The following is a 24,622-nucleotide window of genomic DNA, read 5'->3' on the forward strand; positions in this document are numbered from 1 at the left end:
CATCCCCACCAGATGGTACATTTGTTACAATTGATGGACCTACAGTGACACATCATCACCCAAAGTCCATCGTTTACTTAGGGCTCACTCTTGGCGTTTCATGGGTTTGGGCAGATGTATTATGATATGTATCCGTCACTATAATATTAGAGAAATTATTTTCACTCCCCTGAAAATTCTCTGGGCTCTGCCTGTTCAGCTTTCCTCCCACCAGACCCCTGGCAACCACTGATCTTTTTGCTGTCTCCACAGTTTTGCCTTTTCTAGAAGGTCATATAGTTGGAATCATACAATCTGCAGCCTTTTCAAACTGACTTCTTTCACTTAGTCATATGCATTCAAGGTTCTTTCATGTCTTTTCACGACTTGATAGCTCATTTCTTTTTAGTGCGGAGTCATATTCCGTTGTCTCGATGGACGTATCAGTTTATTTATCCATCAACTACTGGAGGACATGTTGGTTGCTTCCAAGTTACGGACATGTAGGTTTTTATCTGGACATAACTTTTCAGCTCTTTAGAGTAAATACGAAGGAGCACAATTGCTGGATGTGTGATGAGAATGTTTAGCTTTCTAAGAAACCACCAAACTGTCTTCCAAAGTGGCTGCACCATCCTGCATCCCCACCAGCAGTGAGGAGAGTTCCTCGTGCTCCACATCCTCACCAGCATTTGATGATGTCAGTGTCTGGATTTTGGCCGTTCTCATAGGTGTGTAGTGGTATCTCATCATTGTTGTTTTTTTCATTTCCCTGATGACAGCTGATGTGGAACATCTTTTCATGTGCTTATCTGCTATCTGTGTATCTTCTTAGATGTTTGTTAAGATCTTTGGTACATTTTTTAATCAGGTTGCTTATGTTCTTTATTTTTGAATTTTAAGTATTCTTTGTATGTTTTGGATAACAGTCCATTATGTCTCTGTGTCTTTTGCAAATATTTTATCCCAGTCTGTGGCTTATCTTCTCATTCTCTTAACATCGTCTTTTACTGAGGAGAAGTTTTTCCTGTTAAAGAAGTTCAGCTTATCACGTATTTCTTTCATGGATTCTGCCTTTGTTATTGTATCTAAAAGGGCACCACCATACCCAAGGTTATCTATGTTTTCCCCAACATTACTTTCTAGATATTTTATAGTTTGTGTTTCACATTTATGCTACTTTCTAGGAATTTTATTTTTTGTGTTTTACGTTTAGGTCTGCGATCCATTTTGAGTCAGTTTTGGTGAAGAATGTAAGGTCTGTGTTTAGATTATTTTTTTTGGTAGGAAAATATGTTCTTGCTTTAGCAAATTTTGCTATCTCCCTTAATGCTTTTATTTACATGTTTGCATTTATGTATGTTTCAGTTAAGAAATTGTCACCATTTTTTAGTTTTGAAATTTTTTCTTTAAGACTTATTCTTAGAACGTGTTCTTGTAACCACTTTTAGAAATATCAATATATCATTTATGTAAGAGAAAAGTGAGTAACATTAATTATTTTATATTAAATTATATTTAGATTTCTTTAGCCTTGTAAGTGGTCACTAGCTTATTATTAATAAAGTATATTTGTATGCCATTTTGAAACATGGTTATTACAAATATTTGACATAGATACTCCTGATAATTAAAGTTTTTTTAAATGAAAAAAGAAGCCCTCTCTCACCTGAGACAATAAGTTGTAAAATGCCACTGATAGCACTGACATTCATCTTTATTCAGGGGAATATTCATTAGTAATTAATAACCTCATATTGGAAGAGTTTTTTTAAAGTATTGTTTAACTGTTTAATGAAAAGTTGCCTGAAATTTTATGCTGTATTTTAAAGATTTATTTTATTGATTAATTGATTCATTGATTGCTATGTTGGGTCTTCGTTTCCGTGCTAGAGCTTTCTCTAGTTGCGGCAAGCGGGGGCCACTCTTCATCGCGGTGCGTGGGCCTCTCACTGTCGCAGCCTCTCTTGTTGTGGTTCACGGGCTCTGGAGCGCAGGCTCAGTAGTTGTGGCTCACGGGCCCAGTTGCTCCGCAGCATGTGGGATCCTCCCAGACCAGGGCTCGAACCCGTGTCCCCTGCATTGGCAGGCAGATTCTCAACCACTGCGCCACCAGGGAAGCCCCTATGCTGTATTTTAGAATTTATTCCTTCTTCCTGTCTGTCAATGCATTTGTTCTTTCAACATTTATTGAGTACTTTCTTAGCCATAGTCGGGGGTCAGTGGATATGTGTATTGTGGATAAATGATTAAATAGAACACGAACGAAGGTATTGTGCATTCTGTGTTTGATGGATACTCACTGATGCTGCTTTCACTGAAGTCTTTCATTGGCCTGCCCGTCCTTACACTGGGTTCCTTACCTGGAAGTTAAGGAGTCGTAGGACTAAGAGATGAGGGTCCCGTCTCTCTCTCTGTGTGTGTTCCTTAAACAAAGCAAGATTTTAAAAGATATTATTGTGCCTAGAACACTTTCTAGCCTAAACGGAGGTACAGATATCATGGCTGGAGTTTGTGGAATATCTGCTATTTCTTTCTGTTTGTCTGTTATTTTTCTGAGAAATGGAGAAAAACAGGTCACACACTGAGTAAGGATGAGGGGGAGGAGGTTGAGGAGACGCGGTCTGAGATGTTCTTCCAGGGATGCGGGGAGGGAGTGACCAGGGAAATGGGTGCTGGGTACCACCGAGTTCCCGCCTGATGAGGGATCCCGAATTGTGTCAGGGCTCGCACGGCTGTGTGCTTTATGCAGCTTTGTGGGTTCAGACCCCGAGGAGCTGGAGATTTGGCTTAAACCAAGAGTGGGATTCATGCAAGCACATCCTGTGAAGGGAGCGAATTGTGGGTGTGTGCCCAAAAGGAATTAAAATAATTTACTAAGGAATTTAAGCTGGTAAGGCTAGAGAGGAAGACGTCAGGGGTGGGGGTGATAAGGAACGTTGGACACAAGGTAGGAGTGATGGGTTGAAGGTGTAGGTGGCCCGAGGCCATTTGCTGCTGGGCTTTCTGGAGGGAGGGGAGGGTGCTGGTGAGGGGGGGTGTTCGGCTGCATTTTGAAAGCAGTGGCCGCTGTGGGCAGTTCTGTGCTCCCGAGAGCGGCTGGGGTTTGTGGGCGTGCAGCCGCTGAGCAGAGCAGGTGGAGGAGGTGAGACGCAGGGAGGGCCCTCAGCGCGGGTGCTGGCACCGCCCAGCCTTGTGGCGGGAGGAGCTGTGAGCAGTGGCCACTCAAAGCCTTCAAGGAATAAGAGGAAAGAAAAAGGGGTCCAAGGAAAGAAAGATGATCGTTAGGGAGGAGGATGGTGAGTGCATCCTGAAGTTGTGGATTCAGAGCTGGTACCTTGTAGGAAGGAGCGGGGAGGGCGTGTGGTCTTAGAAGTGACTGCCAGGCCTTGTGACAACTCCTGAGACCCGGAGGGACGCTGACCCCACGACCAGGCCTTTGTGCGCACAGTTGGTGTAGAAAGCAGCCACTGCCTGGGTGGACTTAGGGGGAGATTCTGCTGAGACTATGGAGACTAGGGGGTTAAAGGTCAGCAACTTCACCAAAGCCTGAGCGTGAGTTTGAACATCACCAGGTGGCAGTTTCAGGGGGCGTGTGTAGGGGCACGAGCTAACTGCAGGGGCTTTGAGACTGATCATACTGCCTCAAGGGATTAAATCCTAGAGGGTCACTATGCGAATGGCAGAAACCACAAAGATTTGGTTAATGGGGCAACATACCCTGTTTCTCAGAAATATGTTTTAGAAATAAATTCCATTGGTTGCCCGTTTGGGAATCATTTGGTTTGGGAATGAAATAATCTGACTGATGGACATGTTGCTTCGCTGAGATCCTCTTTTCAAAAATTAGCCAACATTTAAAGAATTAGTACACAATGAAATAGAAACAGTAGACCTTTCTGAGAATATCTTGATTTTTTATTAGAAGCAAAGTCATTGCTTTTGAGTTGATATTTCATCTCTTCTTTATAGCCTAATTATTTCTGCAGACTCTTGATGCAGAAGGATTATTGGGTGGGTGGGTGGATGAAGTTGACTTTCCGTTGACCCTCTAGTAAATCTGAGACATGGTTTTCTGACAGGGAACAGGGCGGTGTTTGTGTGTGTGAGAGAGAAGTGACAGGAGCACAGGATCACTCGGGGTGTTTCTCTGAGCTCAGCAGGCAGTGAGAGGTCGCTTGGAGCAGGAGAGAAGATGGGCAGCTCCTGAATAGAAGAACCGGGGACAGGACGTCAGTCAGTCCAAGAGAGAGAGAGCATCTAACAATAGCTGCCTGCGTTCAGTGATACTGGAAACTCCTGAGAGGAGACGCCTTGGCAAAATACACCTCGGGGCACATTGTTTATTGATGGAAATAAAATATTTCATAAGAATTAAGTTGATAGTGGGAATGTGGTATTGACTGCTCTTGGCAAGGATAGATTTATATTTCAGTAGCACAGGCATCAACGGGTACAGAATATGAGGATAAATAAGCTTCTGAACACATTATAAGACAAAAAGAAAGGCTGGGGTGATCTTAGGTTATACTTACGGTGGGAGCTCAGAGCAAACTACAGAACTGAGTGTCATGAGAAAGAAATTAATGTGTCAAATTGCACTTCAATTTTGTTAAGATCTTCAGCTGTTTTCAAAGTGATTTTGAATATAGTAGTGAATGTCATTTTCTCTGTGCAGTAATAGGTGAATCATTCAAAAAGGGAAAGTTTAAACATAGAGCAGGAAAAATGGCAGGCAGTGGCAACAGGATTTAAGTCCATTAAATGCCAACCCAACACTTTTTATAAATGAAAAGAAGAAAAGTGGAAAGAGGTAACAAATGCTTAATGACCAGTTTGTGCAACACTGTTGGTTTCAGGGGGTAAGGGAAAGGACAAACTCTGATTAAGAGAAGCTTTAGACTCATGTAAGCTTACAAGAGACGCGTAAGATACAGTTTTTGTGTGGGCCACCAATTCCCGAGCCTTTCCAAGGTCCTATAGTCAAATGTGGTTGCCTTTCATCAACTCCAGCCTCTGCAGGGTTAAGGTTCCATGTATTTCTGATCTGCTGAGTCATATATCACATGTGCATCTAATTTCCAACTAACAAAGTTCTGTTGATATATCTTGTCTGTTCTGGTCTACATTATAAGTGTCCTTGTATGTTTATATGTTTGTGCCTTTACAATCATTTTACTAGGAAATCAGGAAACATATGCTTCATTAAATCGGCCATATTTAATTCCAAGTATTTTTTAAATATATAAGGAAAAATGAGTTAAAATGATAAAACTATTTACTGACAAGTGAAGTATTGAAATGCTGCAATTTATCTTGGTTTCAAGACATTAACCTAGATTCACAATTATGTATTTTAGCTATGGGAGGAAGAATAAAAATGATTGGGGAAAAATCCTTAAGAAGAATCAAAAGCAACTATTCTATTTTATTCTTTCAGAAAATAATTATTGTAGATATTCTATGGGAAGAACTTTACTTGTTGATTTCAAAATTATGAAGATGAATTATACACTGATCCCTGCCTTCTAGGGAACATAAAGTCTAAAGTAAAAGACATAATTCGCGAGATAAATAACCATAGGACTTGATAGAAAATGAGCCTTGCATCAGAAAGTGATGGATAAAATGCCCTGGGAACTTAGGAGAAAGAAGAGGAGAGTTTTTTTTCTGGGGAATCTGAAAGGCTTTATGGAGAGGTTGGCCACTGAAGGTTTTAGAATTTGGTGTTTGTTTGGGGCCAGTACACAGCTTTGAAGAGATGTACTGAGTGAGAGACAGGACATGATTAGATTAAAATGCTGGAAACAGGAAACCCAGCTGGGTTAGAGGGTCAGAAACAGAGTGAAAAACAGTGTGGGAAAGCAGTTGAGCTTGGTTATTGGTTCTGTAACCGTGAGGAGCTTTAGGGATTTTCAGCAAGGCTGTGAGATGCTAAGAGCTGAGCATTGAGATCAGTCCTGCAACTGCGAATATTTCACTAAGGGGGGAATTACTCTTGAAAATTTTACAAGTCAGAAAAATGGAATTTATTGAAGTAAATGCAGTGTAGGTCTCCATCTGTGGAGCCAGGAGACCCTGCGCCATGAACTGGTAGGAAACTTAGATGGTAATTGAGACAAATTTCTGGAGGCTGAATGCAGACCAGCAGGAGAATGAGAGAACCCTGTGGGTCTGTGTCTGGACGGGGGATGGCTGTATCCTGTGTTCTACTCACATGCCCAGAGCATTCTCCAGAAGAAAGACGTGGTCTCCAGGGGAAGCGACTTTATCGAGGCTCTGGGATGAGGATTTACTCTCAATAATGGAGTACCCCTCCTAAGGGGAAGGAAAGCCCTACCACCGGAGAAGCAGTTGTGAAGGTCACAGCCCAGAGACACAGACACACCGAAACACTCAGATTTAATCATAAGGGAATAGAGGGCTTCCCGCCCACAGCTTCCCATCACACCAGCAGGGTCTGTATAACAGCAAGGTTACAGCAGAACAGATGCAGGACAGAGTCTCTGAGGAGGAGTATTGAGGGAAACCAAAGTCAGGAAGGACCACAACAGGGAGCTGGAGGAGAAGTGATACAGATGGACAGAGAGACATGATAAAGTGGAATCTTTAAAATGCTCAAATAAAACCAGAGAGGGCAGAAAAAAAAGAGGGGTTAAAAATAGCAAATGCAACAAATAGAAGGCAGAAAAATGGTAGCTATTGACCTAAGACCCAACCATATGTTGTTTATAAGAAACTCACTTTAAATACAAAAGCTCAGCTGTATCACACGTCAAGGGAAGGAGAAAGATATGCCATGCTAACTGAAAGCGGGAGTAGCTTTACTGATTCTGGAAAATTCAAATTCCAAACAAAGGAAAAGCAGGGATAAAGAGGAGCATTACATAATAATAAAGGGATCAATTTTCCAAAAAGACATAGCAATGCTAAATGTGCTTGCACCTAATGACAGTGTCAAAATGGCACCTGAAACCTGGGTTCCCCTCTTGGTGGGTGTTGAGCCAATAGACATAGCCAAGGCAAAGACTGGGAGAAGGAAGGTTGTATTACTTGCAGCAAGTAAGGAGAACACGGGGGATCTCTCCCAAAGCAGTGTCTCCCCAACAGCAAAACTGGGGAAGTTCAAAGCTAAAGGTGCATGCATATTCATGAGGGGGGTTGAGCAGAGGAGAATTCAGCATAGAGTTGGGGCAAAGGTCAACTGAGTCCAATCTTTAGTTGATTGAAGTCAAGAGGTTCAACATCATCATTCCGTCCTCCACCTGGGAGGAAGCCTGAGTTCCTGCAGAATTGTAGCACATGTTCTGTACATCCCTTGAGGAACTCAGACTCTGTTTTATTGCTGAACGATTGTTTCTTGACTGCTTTTCCTTTGTTCCTGCATTGCTTTGTTCCCTTAAGATCATTAATTACTGAGACCTGTTCAAGGGCAAGCACTGTGTCCAGGCTCAGATCCCAAAATGGCTTCGGCCAAAAATGGCTTCTCTTATGTCAGGAAAGCCATGCCTGGTTCTCTCTCCCTGGGGACCCCTTACCCTATCTGGTTACAAAAATACGTAAAGCAAACACTGATGGATATGAAAGGAGAAATAGATGAACCCATTAATATAGTTTATGACCTCAAAACCCCTCTTTCAGTAATTGATAACTAAAACAGGCAGAATATCAGCAAAGATATAAATGATTGCACAGTCCTGTCAATCACCTTGTTGTAGTTGACACTTGTTAGAAGTGAGCATTAAACTGCAGCAAAGAACTCACTCTTCTCAAGTTCACAGGGAACCTCACACCCTGGGCCACAGAACACAACTAACAGATAACTAAGAAATAGAAATTGTACAAAGTATGTTCTCACAACACAGTGGAGTCAAACTAGAATTCAGTAACAAAACGATAACTGGAAGTTCCAAAATATTGGGAGAATAAACAACACATTTCTAAATCTGCAAGAGAAATTTAGAAATACCTTCAACTGGGTGAAAATGAAATGATAATTAATCAAAATGTGTGGGATGCAGCAAAAGAAATGCTTACAGGGAAGTTCGTAACACTAAACACCTATATCATCAAAGAAGAGAGATCGAAATGCAGTCATCTAAGTCTACACTTTAAGAAACTAGAGAAAGAAAAGCAATGTAATTCCCAAACAAGTAAAGAATAATAAACAATAAAAATTAGAGTAGAAATTAATAAAATTGAAAACAAGAAAATAGTATATAAAATCAACATCTAATTTTTTTGAAAAGGTCAATAAATTGTAGCCTTTGGGAGAAGAGGAAGAGAGAGAGAACAATTTACCAATATCAGAAATATGAGAGAGGTCCTCCCTACTGACCTGTGGACATTAAAAGGACTCTAAAGGAATAGTGCGATGACTCTAGGCCCACAACTTGATAACTTAGCTGAAATGGACCAATTTCTTGAGAGACACAAACTCCCTACCTCTCACCAGGAGAATTTGATAATCTGAAGAGGCCTATGAATATTAAATAAGTTAATTAATATATAATCAATTAAATATTAAACAACCTTAATTATTTAAGGTTATTAATTATTAATTTAATATGATTAATTAAATATTAAATAATAACCTTCCAAAAAATAAAGAACCAGTGATGGTTTCACTGGTGAATTCAGCTAAATATTTAAGGAAGAAATGATAGTAATTCTCCACCAACTCATCCAGAAAATAGAATCAGGGAAAACACTTCTTAACTATGATGCCAGTATTACCCTAGTACCACACAAATAAAGATGTTACAAGAAAGGAAAACTATAGCTCAATATCTCTAATGAACATATATGCAAAAATATTCAACAAACTAATAATAAATCAAAATCAACGCTATACAGATAAGTACACACCACAACAGAGTGTGATTTATTCTCACTATACAAGGCTTGTTCAGAATTTGAACATCAGTCAACGTAATCAACATTAAGAGGCAAAAGAAGAAAAATCCTCCTATCCTATCACTTGTTGCTAAAGAGACATTTGACAAAATCCAGTTCACGCTCATGAAAAAACTCTCAGCAAAATAGGACTGCAGGGGAACTTTGTAAACGTAATAAAGGACATCGACACAAAACCTACAAATTATACTTAATGGGTTGACAGTGGATTCTTTCCCCTTAAGATCAAGAATGAGTAAGCCCTTTCATCACTTTTCCATGCATATCAAACCTTCTGTGATGGTTAATTTCCTGTGTCAATTTGATGGGGTGACGGGATGCCTAGATATTTGGTTGAACATTATTATGGTGTATGTGAGGGTATTTCTGGATGAACCAGTAGACCGAGCAAAGCAGAATGCCCTCCCGAATGGGAGTGGGCCTCCTGCAATCTGTTGAAGGCCTGGGTAGAATAAAAGGCTGAATGAAGAAGAATTCTTTCTCTCTGTCTGGCCGTCTTTGAGCTGAGACGTTGGTCTTCTCCTGTCTTTGCACTTGGACTCAGCCTGGGGCATACACCATTGGCTCTTCTGTTTCTCAGGCCTTCGGACTGGAACCGGACCAATCCGTGCTCCTGGGTCTGGGCTTTCCAGCCTCTGCAGTCACACGACCAATTCCTTATAATAAATCTTTTCACATATACATACACTATTGATTCTGTTTCTCAGGAGAACCCTGACTAATACACTGTCTTTGTTCATAGCTGAAAATGTTGTATAAGTAGGGAATCCCAGTGGTTCAACAAGACACTTTCCAGCACTAATAAGCAAAGAGGCAAGGAGACAGCAAACAAGGAGAACACACCAAAGTCAACTGCTTTCCTGTATGCGTCAAGGAACAACTAGAATTTGATTTTAAGGAAACAAAGCCATCTACCATATAACCAAATAAATGAAATACTTAGCTGTAAAACTAAAAAAATATATATTTAGAGGATCTGTATGTGGAAAGCTCTAAAACCTGAATGAAAGAAATATAATTATCTCAATAAATTTAGAGGTATTCCAGGTACATAGATAGGAAGACTCAATATTGTTCAGATGCCAGTTCTTCTCAATTTTATCTACATATTCAGTGCAATCCCATTCAAAATCCCAGCAAGCAGTTTTTAAAAATGAGACTTTATTTTTTCAGAGCAGTTTTAGGTTCACAGCAAAAGTGAGTGGAAAGTGCAGAAATTTCCCATATACCCCTGCCCCCACCCTTGCACAGTCTCCCTACTATCAATATCCCCACCAGAGGGTTCACTTGTTACAACTGATGAACCTGAATTAACACGTTGTAATCACTCAGTCCATAGTTTACATTAGGGTTCACTCTTGGTGTTGTACATCCTGGGAGTATTGATAAATGTATAATAACCTGTGTCCACCATTATAATGTCACACAGATAATTTCACTGCCCTAAAAGTCCTTTGTGCTCCACCTGTCCATCCTCCCTCCCCACTAACCCCTGCAAGCACTGATCCTTTCACTGTCTCCATAGTTTTGCCTTTTTCAGAAAATCTTGGGAGTTGAAATCGTACGATGTGTAGCCTTTTCAGGTGGGCTTCTTTCACTTAGTGATATATGCACGTAAGGTTCTTCCATTTGATTTTATAGCTTATTTCTTTTCAGCTTTCTTGATGTATCAGTTTATTTATCCATTCACCTACTGAAGGCTGTGGTTGGTTCTAAGTTTTGTCAATTATGAACAAAGTTGCTGTAAGATACATTCATGTGTAGGTTTTCAACTCATTTGGGTAAATGCCAAGGAGCCTGGTTGCTGGATCATAGGTAAGAGTATGCTTAGTTTTGTAAGAAACCACCAAACTGTCTTCCAAAGTGGCTGCACCATTTCTCTGTTCCCACCAGCAACGGATGGGAGTTCCTGTTGCTCCACATCCTTGCCAGCAATTGGTGCTGTCAAGTGTTTTGGATTTTGGCCATTCCAGTAGGTGTGTGATGCTATTGTGTTTTAATTTGCAATTCCCTGGTAACATATGACGTGGACCAGTTTTTCATATGTTTGTTTGCCATCTATATATCTTCTTTTGTGGTGTGTCTGTTCAGATCTTTTGCCCATTTTATTAATCAGGTGGTTTGTTTTTAATTATTGAGTTTTAAGAGTTTTTGGTGTGTTTTGGATGACAGTCCTTTATCAGATGTGTGTTTTGCAAATATTTTTTTCCCAGTCTGTGGCTTGTCTTCTCATTTTCTTGAGCAGGATATATTTTTAGGTATAGAAAAACTGATACTAAACTTTATTTGGAAAAGTAAAAGACTCAGAAGAGCCAACATAATTCTGAAGAAGGAAAATGAGGGCTCAAACTACTGTATCAGAGGATTTACTGTAGAGCTGCTATAATCAAGACAGTATTATGTGGGCATAGCAATAGATATATAGGTGACTTCAGTTGTAACAAAATACCACAAAGTAGGTAGATTATAAACAACAGAAATTTATTTCTCCCTGTTCTGGAGGCTGAAAGTCCAAGATCACGGGGCCAGCATGGGTTGGGTTGGGTTCTGGTGAGAACCCTCTTCCGGGTTCATAGTAGATACCATCTCACTGTGCCCTCATGTGGTGGAAGGGATGAGGGATCTTTCTGGGACCTCTTATCAGGGCTCTTGTGCCATCGTGAGGACTCCACCCTTATGACCTAAGCACCTTCCAAAGGCTCCACCTTCTAATACCATCATCTTTGGGGTTAGGATTTCAACATATGAATTTGGGGGAAGCACAAACATTCAGACCATAGCCATAGGTCAAGGGAAAAGAAGAAACAGCCCAGATAGACCAACAAATACAATCCACTGACCTACGACAAGAGAGCAAAGTCAACTTCATGGAGAAGGAATTGCATTTTCAGTAAATGGTGCTGGAACAATTGGATGTCCATGTGCAAAACACACGGGAACTTAGACACAGACTTTTCACAGAATTTACTGAAAACGGATCATAGACCTATACGTAAATGCAAAGTTATAAAGCTACTTAAAGGAAACATAGGATAAAATGTTACTTTGGGTTTGGTGAGCAGGTTTTAAATACAGCACTGAAAGCACAATCTATGAGAGAAAAAATAAAGTAGACTGTATTAAAATTAAAGACTTCCACCCTGTGAAAGTCACTATTAGGAGAAAGAAAGGTAACTATAGATTAGTAGAAAACATTTACAAAACATATATCTACTAAAAAGGACTTGTGTCCATAATTAACATAGAACTTTTAAAACTCAACAGTAGGAAAACAAATTCATTTTAAAATGGGCAAAGGATCTGAACAGATACCTCAGCAAAGGTGATAAAGAGCTGTCAAACATATGAAAAGAAGCTCAACATCATTTGTCAATAGGTAATTAAAAGTAAGTCAATAATACCACCTGTATACCTATTAGAAAGGTTAAAGTCTGATGACACCACCAATTGTTGATAAGGGTGTAGAGCAACAGGAACTCTCATTCTTTGCTGTTGGGAATGCAAAATGGTGCAGCCACTTTGGAAGACAGTTTGGCGTTTCTCACTAAGTTAAACAGTCTTCTCGTTGGATCTATCAGTCGCAGCCCTATGTATTTACCCAACAGATTGGAAAACTCACATGCACAAAAACCTTGCATGCAAATGTTTCTAGCAGCCTTCTTCATAATCACTAAAAGCCAGAGGTAACCAAGATCAAGATGTCCTTCAATAGAAGAAGGTATAAATAAAGAGGGTATAGATATGCAATGAAATATTATTCAGCAATAAAAATAAGTGATCAGTCAAGCCAAGGATGCTCTTAAATGCACATCAGTAAGGCGCTAAATGTTCGTAATAGGGGGGCATGGTTGTGGGGCGTGTGAGAATAGTCTGTCCTATATTCTCAGTTTTCTATAACTCTAATACTGTTTTATAATAAAGATTTTATTTTAAAGCATTTAACATTTAAGAAGCTATCTCAATATATTTTAGAATCATGAGTTAGAGCTAACTATAGAAATTCCATGATGAGTTGTACTCTGTTTCTTGCAAATTAAAATAGAAGGAAGAAAGTGAAAACAGAAATTAAAGTAATATCCAGGTTCCTGGAATCATCATGTTATTGAAGTAACCGATTTCCCAGGTTCATCTGGTGAATAAAGTGGAGAAAAGCTCAGATGTAGTTATGAAGTTCTAAGTTTTTCAAAATTCTCTCAGTTTTCATGGTGTCCTGATAGCTTATCTTTCTAGCCAGAATCCCCAGTAGTAGAATAATCTTAATTAACTATTGATGTTTTTTTGTATTTGGTAAGACCTACAAAAATTCACTGGTTTCAAATATGTTAAATTGAATTATCTGATAGTTATATATTTATTAATATTGTGCAGAGGCAATTTAAATATGTACCCCTTATTTCTTCATTACATAAAATGTGGTAATCTGGTAAATGAATAGATTGATAGATTTTATTCTTTGATTTCCTGTAATCATATGCTCCAATGATTTAGAATGATGGTAGCCCAGATTGATATTTCATGTCAATAAAGGTTGCCAATTGTTGCTTTTACTCTGTAGTATCTGTGTTCTGACAAACACAATAGTTTATCTGGATCCAGTTATATATGCGATAAAAGGAATTAATATGACATGATATTGTGAGTCAATTATTTAAACTGATCATTTCATCATTGTTTAATTTTCTTTTATAAATGCTCAAAAAGAAGTGCTTTGATTTCTATGGAATTTTAAGGAATTTAATTAGATTTTTTCTTTTTATTTATCTGTAGCAATTATACAGTTTTTGTCAAGCAGAGTCCAGGAGATGAGTTTTATTGTGTTATTGATGAAATTTAATTTTTCTGATTAAAAAAATTCATCCTATGAACAATTATACTCCAAACCAAGGGTTTGCACTCATATTAAAATATTTAAAGAAACTACATATTTACAATCTATTTTGTTTCTAGAAGCCTCAGGGTTAAACTTCCTTTTCAGCATGGTGTGACATTTTCACTCATTTTCCAAATAGATTTTCGTGGAAAAGATTTGAGGCGTTACTGAAACCGTGATAACCTCTTTGTTAGTTTATCATTACATTTGCATATACTTTATAGCTTAAGAAATTTATCACAGTTTTTTTTCATGCAAGCCATAGATCAAACTTACTTTACAAATATGGTAAATAAATGTACATCATTTTGCTTGTGTAAATACTCCCTTTAAGAGAGTATTTTAAGAGGAAAGTAGAAGTACGGCATTTCCCTTTATGGAAGCTGTAATGTGTGGTCTAAGGGGTTTCCCCCTTAGGGACATAAGCAGCAAAGATACTGTGCTTTCTGGGTCATCTCCTTCTACTTTCCTTTTGCAAGCCCGGCCTCCTCCAGATCCTAGCATACTCCTGGCAAACATTCTCTTTTTTTATCTAATGACTTTCTTTGAATTTTCTCAGAATTACTGCACTGCTCTGATTTGATAAAATGCATTTGAAACTTGCAGTGATTTGGTTTTGATCTTGCTTTAAAATGTAGCTCTTCATTCTTTGTGGAAATTGGAAACAGTGATAACTTGGAGAATACAAATTACCAGAATATCCTAAAGACTAACTTTAGTCAGATCTTTCAATGTCCTGGTCACTACTTTTGTAAACTTCCTACTCTGTTCTATGTGGTGGTAAAGTTCTGCATCTTTTTAACTTCATTTCTCTAGACACTGAGGAAGATGCTGGTAAGCAGTAAAGTTCCCAACAGTGAAGAATCATAGAGTTTTTCATTCAAAAGCTTGATAATCCATAAATTTAGTAGCTCCTAAAAGCATCACCTTTATCAACCCTGAACATTTCTCCGATCCGCAGTGTGGTCAGTCTCTCTTTCAACTGCCGTAGTCTCCATAATGTCAAGTAAACAGTAGGGGTTTTTCTTGATTTCTCACCAAGTTGTTAGTAAGTTTTATAAAGCCCTGTATAATAAAAATGGTAGAGACATTCCAAAGAATTATTGATTGGATGATTAATTTTCCTTCTCCTCAATTGTTTCAGTTTTCTTTTTGTGAACATAATTCATCCTAACTCATGGAGTCCAATATCTTGGAGATGTTGCCTTATCACAATGGAAAAAGTATCATTTACTTTGACTTATGGCACATGCCATATTGTATCATAATCATATTAAAAGTCTAAGATGGAATTCTTTTTGTTTTGGTGGTTTAGTCCAGTTTCTATTGTGAATAATCAATGCATATTGGTAAGCAATTAAAGTAATATATCCCTCATTTTTATGTCTTTTTTTTATTATATCCTAATAGCCAAAAAAATGAATATGTAATGTAATTTCAGGTATGGTAAAGACTATCTGGAAACTAAAACCAGTCTAAATGGATAATGAGTGATGGACAGTTTTAGTAAGGGTGAGAGAAAACACATTTCTGAGATGACATTTAGTGAGGTCTAATGAAGCCATGTGAGGCTCTGAATAGGAACAGTTCACGGCAGCAGCAAGATCTGTGTCACTGGTGTGGAAAGAGGAGGATGGATAGAGGTGTGTCCCTGGTGTGGATGGAGAGGAGGATGGATAGAGAAGGTGTGTCGCTGGTGTGGATGGAGAGGAGGATGGATAGAGAAGGTGTGTCGCTGGTGTGGATGGAGAGGAGGATGGATAGAGAAGGTGTGTCCCTGGTGTGGATGGAGAGGAGGATGGATAGAGATGAAGTGGAGAAGGAGGGCAGGGACCGGACGTTTAGGACCTTGTGCAGTGGAAGTGACAATGGGTAGGAACCACTGAATAGTAACATGGTAATGAAGACTCCCGGGGCCTGGCTCCCAGTTCTCACAATGGCACCAAGGCCAGTGACTGGTGAACAGAGAGAATTTATAACTTAAATGTTAAGGACATAAATAAATTAATAAAAATAAGTAAAAGGGAGGCTAATCCTTGAGAATAATTTCATGCGAACCCCATCCCAACCCTGCTTCTTCTGTTTTTTTGTTTTTATCAATACAAGTGAGGTGACTGAAGTTCTTGTAGTTCTTGTAGGGTCCCAAATTCAGTGCATTTTCCAATTTATAAGCATTACAATCTCCAATGGAAATTTATAGTTGGAAAATTTTGGGGGGGCTGAAACCACATCTGATCCCACTCAGCACCTCACAAACCTGTAGATAATCGAGTCTTCTAATGAATGATTTTTATTTTCATTTATGTTGCTTTTCTAACATAGCACAAGTATCTTCAGATTTTCCCACTATCCAAGCATCAGAATTTTGATTACTTATTTTGAACATATTTTGCAGAGGTTTGACTGGTTAGAATAGAATAAGAAGCTTGAAGCTTAGATACGTACACTTTTTTATTACACTTTTGTTCTCCGAGGACTTTGTCTTCATCTCTAAGGATGCAGTATCCAGGAACAAAGAACTGGTCTGACAGTTGAAGGCGTGTTCTAAATCAGAAATCCTGTGTCTCAGAAGAGCACTCGGGGCTCTGCTGCCCCCATAGGAAGGGCAGACCTGGCAGCATCCCAGGGCCCCTTGCCTGCTCTAGTTTTCTCATACTACTAGTGCATTCTAACATGCACCCAATATAACACTGTAATTAATTTACTGCAAAAAAATGTTGTCATCTGTCTCACTCCCTCCATAATATAAGCATCACAAAGGTGAGAAATTTTGTCTGTGTTTCCCATGATGTACACTCATTAACAAAAAAGAGCCTGGCACTTACTAGACATTTGGTTCAATGAAAACATGAACACATGCATGAAATTATTGCTTGAGTTTTCAAGTAATAATGAGAATTTGGAAACCTCTTTGGAGATTAGTAGGTTGATGAATTAAAACATCAGTTATAAATCACATAGATTTTTGTCCCTGCACCTGATAATTGACAAAACATGTGACTTTGATATATTGAAGTTAATATTCCCTAACTGCCTGCAGCTTCTGTTTAGTCATCCTTTCATAGATGACCGATTAACAGAATCTTTTGTGAGTTATTTCATATAACCAAGGTAAAATAATGTATACACAGTGTAAAACTAACAAAAAATACAAATGTAAGCACAAGCAGATTAAGAAATGAGATATTGTTAATACTCCTAAAATCCACAGTTTTCCAGTTGAATTCTTTTTCTGCACCACACGAGGGTAACATCCAATCTGAATTTTGTCATTCTTAGTCTGTGATTTTTCATTCCAGTTTACTACACATGTTTATCTCCCATTCATCTTATTTTCTTTTCTATTTTTATATACATGTCATCATGTTGTATATGTTGTTCCATGACGTGCTTTTGTTACTCAGCACTGATTTTGAGATTCACCTATAACAGACATTTAATTCGAGTGAATAAATATATTACAGATACATAATATATCTGTGTATATATATATAATTCCAGTGAATAAATATATTACTATAATTTATAGCATTCTATACTGTGATGATATGCAGTATTCATTCACTTAAATCCTATACACCAATGATAATAAATGGCAAAAAATATATATACACATACACACATCCCTTCCTCTGTCGGTGGACACACTTGGGTTCTGTTTTCCTGCTTCTGCAAACTGTGATATTGGGGACCGTGTATCCTTGTAGGTGGACCTCTGGTAGCGGAGCTGCTGTGTCAGGGAACGAGCAGATCATCACACGCAGAAAAGTGACAGTGCACGTGGTCCTGAGTTATGAGTCTACGTCCACACCAATGCTTGGAATTCTCAATGTGAAAGAAACAAATAAAAGCCAGTGTATTGGACTTCAAATGGTATCCCATGTGGTTGGCATTTGTTTTTTCCTGACTGAATAATTTTGAGACCTTTTTCTTTTGATAAATTTTGGCCATTGGTGCTTTCTGCTCCTCCAAGTGCCCGTTTGTATGAAGCTGACTTATTTTCTGTCAGGTCACCTGTTTTTGCTGTTGTTGTTGTTGTTCAGTTGCCACTTTAAAAAATTCTGGATAACTTTTTTGTTTTTTTAAATTTTATTTATTTATTTATTTATTTTTGGCTGTGTTGGGTCTTCGTTTCTGTGAGAGGGCTTTCTCTAGTTGTGGCAAGTGGGGGCCACTCTTCATCGCGGTGCGCTGGCCTCTCACTATCACGGCCTCTCTTGTTGCGGAGCACGGGCTCCAGACGCGCAGGCTCAGTAGTTGTGGCTCAAGGGCCCAGTTGCTCTGCGGCATGTGGGATCTTCCCAGACCAGGGCTCGAACCTGTGTCCCCTGCATTGGCAGGCAGATTCTCAACCACTGCGCCACCAGGGAAGCCCCTGGATATCTTTTTTTGTTGATTTTATATGTTGCAAATAACTTCTCTTGCTCCCTACTGCTTTTTTTTTTAAACTTGTATTAATGGGTGGCTTTGACGACATAAGTTTTGAATTTTAGTGTGTTTAAATTAATATCTCCTCTTGGAAAGAACTCCTTGTTTCTTAATAAATATATCCTGCCCAGTTTTGAAGTGATGCTGATATTCTTCTAAATGCAGGACAAAATTTTCAATAATCTGCTTTAAATTTTAAAATTTAGACAGTATTTTTGTGTATATAAAGTATGAGATCGTGATCCAGCTTCTTTCATTTCTTTGTGGATGACCTGTTGTTTCAGACCGTTCGTGGAATAATGCATTGGATTCCACATGTAAGTGATAGCATATGATATTTGTCTTTCTCTGTCTGGCTTAATTCACTCAGTATGACAGTCTCTAGGTCCATCCATGTTGCTGCAAAAGGCATTATTTCTTTCTTTTTTATGACGGGGTAATATTCCATTGTATATATGTACCAAATCTTCTTTATCCATTCCTCTGTTGGTGGACATTTAGGTTGTTTCCATGTCTTGGCTATTGTAAATAGTGCTGCAGTGAACATTAGGGTGGATGTATTATCTTTTCAAATTATGGTTTTCTCCAGGTATATGTCCAGGAGTGGGATTGCTGGGTCATATGGTAACTCTATTTTTAGTTGTTTAAGGAACGTGCATACTGTTCTCCATAGTGGCTATACCAATTTACATTCCTACCAACAGTGTAGGAGGGTTCCCTTTTCTCCACACACTCTCCAGCATTTATTGTTTGTAGATTGTTTTGATGATGGCCATTCTGACTGGTGTGAGGTGATACCTCATTGTACTTTTGATTTGCATTTCTCTAATAATTAGTGATGTTGAACATATTTTCATGTGGTTTTTGGCCCTCTGTATGTCTTCTTTGGAGAAATGTCTATTTAGATCTTCTGCCCATTTTTTGGTGGGGTTTTTCTTTTTTTTATATTGAGTTGCATGAGCTGTTTATAGATTTTGGAGATTAATTCCTTGTCAGTTGCTTTGTTTGCAAATATTTTCTCCCATTCTGAGATTGTCTTTTTGTTTTGTTTATGGTTTCCCTTGCTGTACAAAAGCTTTTAAGTTTAATTAGATCCTATTTGTTTCTTTTTGTTTTTATTCTCATTACTCTAGGAGGTGGATCAAAAAAGATCTTGCTGCAATTTAAGTCACAGATGTATAAAACAAACTTATGGTTACCACGGGGGAAAGCAGGGGGAGGGATAAATTGGGAGATTGGGATTGACATATATATGCTACTATATATAAAATAGATAACTAATAAGGGCCTACTGTGTAGCACAGGGAATTCTACTCAGTACTCTGTAATGACGTAAATGGGAAAAGAATTAAAAAAAAGAGGGATATATGTATATGTATAACTGATTCACTTTGCTGTACACCTGAAACTAACACAACTTTGTAAATCAACTATACTCCAATAAAAATTTTTTAAAAATTAAAAAAAACATAATGCATTGGAAGCAGTCTTCAAAGAACACCCTGTTTTATGTGAAGTTTCTTTCTACACCTGCCTATGTTCTGGGCTCTCTAATCTCTGCCAGCTGTCTATTCACATCAACTTCAAACTACTTAATTACTGTGTTTATAAGTCTTTATAACAAATACTGATACTCTACAAGACAAATCGTCCTCACTTTGTTCTTAGATATTCTTGATTATTCTACTTCCATTTGTGGTATCAAACTATCAGATTTCATCAATAAACATGTTGGGGCTTTAATTAGAATTTCCTTGGACTATCAGTTTGGTAAGAAATGATATCTTTCTCAAAGTCATTGTATCTTCTTATCCATAAATATTATATACTTATCCATCTTCTGAGCTGTCTCAGTGACTTCTAGTTTACTGATTCTCTCTTTAAGTGTGTCTATTCAGTCATGTAACATATTCCATTAGATTTTAATGTTTATAATTATTTAACTTACTTTCAGAAACTGTTGCTTTTTCTAATCTATCTCTATTTTTACCATAGCCCTATGTTGCTTGCTTTTCTTTTTAGTGAAGTATTGATTTACAATGTTGTGTTATGCTGCTTGCTTTTTTATATATTTATCTTTATATCTTTAATATATAGACTTTTCATATTATTAATCTTATAATCCAGTATGAAATTTGGGTCTGAAGACTTAAGCTCTATTGTTTGTTATTAATTTTGTGTTCTTGTCATCTTGTTCATGCTGGCTTGTTTCTTCATGTTTGGTTCTTTAAATATGAATTTGTTAGACTTAGTCTTTGGAAACTGAAGCATTTACATTGGTTATGCTTTTACCTTAACGAAGGTTGGAGTTTGCTATGGATTCACTCTCCAACTGAGTCTGCTTGAACCGACCATCACAGTTTAGGGGCTGCTAGAAAGTGTCTGTCCTGTGTGTTAACACATGGGCCTCGGGTGAGAGCAAGTCTGTGGTCACAGATTCCAGCCGACAGAATTGCTATTGCTGTTGTAAAATTTCTTTTTCATAAATAGGATTTTTTATTAGTTATTTTTGCCTGCAAGTGAATTTTTATAGCTCCATCTTTTATTATATATGAATACTCATTTTAAGTATCTTGGCTTTTTCTTTTTTTTTTTAGTGTCTCTGATTCAGCTACTCCGATGAATGTAAACACAGGGTTTAGAGTACTGTTCCCCTTAGTAGTTAAAAGTCCTGAATTTCTAGGTTCCAGATATATGTCATTTCTTCCAAAGTAGCCCAAATCCTGAGTTTCCTGAAGCATATTAATTTAATATTGTGTGTGTGTGTGTGTGTGTGTGTGTGTGTGTGTGTGTTTATTTGCCTTTGGTATTTCTCACAAGTTCAGTAATACATTTACGAGCACGTTTCTTATAGTTTATCCATCAACTGGATCTTCTATGGAAGCAAAGCCCCTCAAACTGTCTAGTCTTCTTGTGATTATGTCTGGGTTTGGGGATGTGAATTCCTGTTACTATCAAAGTCCACGGCACATAATTGGTGTTCAGTAAATGTTTAATGTAATAGGCTGAGGTCAGATTTCTAAACATTCTCACTAAGTTTTGTAGAAAAATTTCTTCTTTTTTATTTCTCCTTCTCTCTCTTGCTCTTTCTGTTTTTTTGTTCTTTGAATCCATTCTTTTGCTGTTTTACCATGTTTACCTCTATCTAATGATAGAGGGAAAAACTTATACAATTTCATTTTGGGTGTTATTCAGCAAAACCTGAGGTTAGAAATTGTTACTCCATAGAACATAAGGAATTAGAAAATGGGTAGGGAGAGATGGGTAGATGGAAAACGTTCACTTTCTTTATTCTTAAGGATTTCATTATTATTTGTCCATAAAAATTAGAGCTTTTATGTTATTCTCTATAATTCATGAGAATGCACATTTGTTTCTGATGGCAGCAGTGCACGTAACTTACAAATATGCGTTTCCACTATATTAAACAAAATTACATTCTAGTAAGGGATATGAATTTCATGTTTTTAATAATACATGAAGAGATATAGTATTAATATTTAAGTATCAATATTTAGTCTAGAGAGTGGCTTTATATTTTATTTATTTTAAAAAATATATTTATTTATTTATTTATTTGGCTGTGTCAGGTCTTAGTTTCGGCACGCGGAATCTTTCGTTGTGGCACACAGGCTTCTGTCTAGTTGTGATGTGCAGGCTCCAGAGCGTGAGGGCTCAGTAGGTGCAGCACACAGGCTTTCTAGTTGTGGCACACAGACTCTAGAGCGTGCGGGCTTCTCTCTAGTTGTGGCCTGCAGTCTCAGCAGCTGCAGCGCACGGGCTTAGTTGCCCCACGGCATGTGGGATCTTAGTTCCCCGAGCAGGGATTGGATCTGCATCCCCTGGATTCTCAACCACTGGACCACCAGGGAAGTCCCTGACTTTACATTTTAGATAACTGTGGGAGATAGAATTTGGTATCAACATTTTGCAAATGAAGAAATCAAGCTCTGAGAGGTGATGTAACATTGTCACATAATTATTAATGTATAATTCACAGTGGCATACAAATTCCATGCCAGTCTTTCAAATCTCTCATCTTATAGACATTTAGTATTTGATTATGAAATAATATTTTACTATTTAATTAGTGCTTGTAATCAGCTCACTGCCAGTAATCTAGTGGTTTTTTTTTTGTGTGTGTGATATTATGTTGGTATTTAAACATTTCAAAATTATTTAATGTTAGTGGAATACAGTTTTTTATTTGGTGTCTGAGGCAAAATGAGGTCAGAGAGGCTTCCAGGACCAGTCCTTAGGGGACAGAATGTAGCAGTTTAAGTGTGAAATGCTTGAAACACGTGATGTTTTAACTGTCCTATTTAATTCTTGTAAGTGTTTAGCTGAGTACATGGTGGTAGTAGTCTGAAGCATTTTTATGTGGTTATAACTGGCTGAGTTTGATTAGTTGTGGAAGTTCTAAAGGTAGTGTTTTCTGATCTCTGATATATATTCTCATTTTTACTTTAATGCTTTTCATTATTTAGATCTGAATTATTTGTCAGAACAATGTAGTATTAATTATTGGGCCATTACTTTTGGATTTTAAAACACTTGATTGCACTTGTAACATAAAATTGGTTAGTCAAATGCCTTTTAAATATCTGTATCTGTTTGTATTGCCTCAGAACTTTAAAATATTATGTGAGAAAACATATATATTCATCAGAGAGGCGATCTGGATGGCAAATAATTACGTGAAAGTTGATCAGCATTGTTAGTCATTATGGAAAAGCAGATTAAAACTAAAATGAAACACCACTACGTGTTATTAGAGCAGCAAAGAAAACAATGACAAAGCCAAGTGCTGACGAGGGCAGAACAGGAATGTAAAATGGTACAACCAACATGGAAAACAATCGGGGGCTTTCTTTTAAAGTTGAACCTACACTCATCATTTGACTCAGGAATCCTACTCTTAAGTTTTTATCCTGGAGAAATAAAGACTGACATCCACACAAAAACATGTTGTAAATGTGCATAGCAGTTTTATTGATCACTATCCCAAATTGAAAGCTACCCAGATGTCCTTCACACGCTGGATGGATATATAAGTTGTGGTCCATACACACAATGGACTATTACTCATCAGTTTTTAAAAAGTATCTACTGACACGTACAACATAGTGGATGAAGCCTGAAAGTGTTGTGCTGAGGGACAGAAGCCAGAATTGAAAGTTCACATACTTTGTGATTTCATTTAAATAACGTTCGGGAGAGAACTGTTTTCACGTGATGGAACGTTGATTGCGCTGGTGTTTACATCACACTCAGTGAATACACTCGACCACACTCAGTGATCTGTACACTTAGACAAGTCAATATCATGCATATAAATTGTCAGTAAAACGGACAAAAATTAAAATTCTGGTTTGATTTTTTTTTAATTTATAAAAATGAAAATTTTTTTAACTTAAATTTTTCTGATTTTGTGATTTGAAAAATTCCCAAATAGTGTCTACTGGATGAGCAGAGTTAAATATTTTGGGCTGAAGCTGCCAGGATTTCAACTTTAGATTTGGTTAAAAGGCATGTAAACTTTCAAAAGTAACCAATCAAGTGGTAAACCAATTTATAGCTTCTCTATCAGTGCAAGGGTTAAAGGAATTAGGAAACAAACAAAACAAAACCAAAACTAAAAAAACTAAATTAATATTATTAAAAATCAGGAAAAAATAAATATTGGAAAACTAACAAAGTAAGATGAAATTCACGAGTGACTCATGTCACTTTCTTTGGAAAGTGTTCCCAGGAGGTCCTGTCTGAAATTGCAACATTCCAGACATTTCTTATTCCCTTTCTGTGGTTTTCTTTTTTCTTTTTATCAGTTACACTCTTTCAAATATTATATTTCCAATTGATTTTTAATCTTTAAAGTAATTGACTTGTGAGAAGGTTTGTTTATTTTTTCAGTCATGTAACAACAGCATCTAATAACTAAGTATTGGTCAATGCACATTTGTTAAATGAATTATTAAATTATTGAGGACAATTAATTAACATACATACTTAGTGTATAGGAATATACTTAAATGACCAAAAATAAACCTAATATTTTTAACCTGTTTAATACAGTTGCAAGAGCTGTGAAGGTCTGATACATCATCAAAGTAGTTCATAGCTACCATAAAATGAATTTTTTAAAAGTATGAAGAGTTATATTGCCTGAATTGACCTGAAAAATACAAATGATTCATTCAGAGGATATAAATATTTCATAGGGCTTATTTGCAAGACAGTCTACATTTCCTCTACATTTGGAAAGAGAAAGTTATTAAAGCCTGGTGGCCTTTTTCCCACCAAGTTCCAAGATAAGATTAAGCTCTAAAACCCTAAAGCAATGATTCTCAAAGTGAGACCCCATCCAGCAGTGACAAGCACCTGGGAATTTGTAAGAAATGCAGCTTCTCAGGCTGCGCCCCAGACCAG

At 37.6% G+C, this 24,622-nt stretch overlaps 1 protein-coding gene and 1 long non-coding RNA gene across 3 annotated transcripts in view; one reads left to right on the plus strand and one right to left on the minus strand.

Moving 5' to 3' along the window:
- Positions 1-24,622, plus strand: part of SPOCK3 (SPARC (osteonectin), cwcv and kazal like domains proteoglycan 3) — a 450,312-nt gene that overhangs the window by 98,781 nt on the left and 326,909 nt on the right. The gene's annotated exons all lie outside the window — the stretch shown is intronic.
- The window catches only part of LOC309664131, a 354,258-nt gene continuing 347,488 nt past the window's right edge, over positions 17,853-24,622 (minus strand). Inside the window, exon 2 of the long non-coding RNA XR_014265643.1 lies at positions 17,853-17,961. This is a non-coding gene — a long non-coding RNA (uncharacterized lncRNA). The remainder of the gene's footprint in view (positions 17,962-24,622) is intronic.

Source organism: Balaenoptera physalus (assembly GCF_965194825.1).
Source record: "Balaenoptera physalus genome assembly, chromosome: 7".
Lineage (NCBI taxonomy): Eukaryota > Metazoa > Chordata > Mammalia > Artiodactyla > Balaenopteridae > Balaenoptera > Balaenoptera physalus.